The following is a 624-nucleotide window of genomic DNA, read 5'->3' as shown; positions in this document are numbered from 1 at the left end:
AAAAAAAAAAAAGATATTTTAAACTATTTTTTAATGCTTGTAAAATTCCGTAAGACAAACCAAGTTTGCTGCTGTCTATAAACCATCCAGCTTTGGTTTAAGCACTAGTGAGTTAACAGTTGCCTTGGTGCTGATTCAAAGGAAGCTGAGCTGCAGATGTCCTCACGCTTCTGCCAAAACACAGCTGTGGAACAACCTCCATCACAGCTTCAGAGGTAGAACAGCTCCAAAACCACTGTTTTCACTTCCCCTGATGGCTGTAGGACAGCAGTGGTGGCACTGTGGTCCCAGCAGCGTCAGGGCATCAGCCAGGCTGGCTGCCACAAGTCTGCTGCGGTTTAATTTCTGAAATTACATTTAAACCCTGAGAATTTTCTAAAAGCTACCTGGAAAAAAAAAAGAGTTTTCTGGACATTTTTGTTTCTTTTCAGTTCAACTGAAATGGCTGAGCCTGACGTTTACTCCTCAGAGCTGCTGGACTTTTACCCACTCTGCATTTAGTGTGAAAGGTTCTTGCACTGCCATCTTCATGTTCAGGTGTCTAAAACAGTGTCAGTAACACGAAACGGTTGCGGGAGGCTCCAGTTATTCATTTTAACCTGACAACATCTGCTTTTGGACTGT

This window comes from Rhea americana, unplaced genomic scaffold (genome assembly GCF_003343005.1).
Source record: "Rhea americana isolate MKP2758 unplaced genomic scaffold, rheAme1 scaffold_71, whole genome shotgun sequence".
NCBI lineage: Eukaryota > Metazoa > Chordata > Aves > Rheiformes > Rheidae > Rhea > Rhea americana.
The sequence above is the reverse complement of the archived record's forward strand: the minus strand, read 5'-3'. Positions refer to the sequence as shown.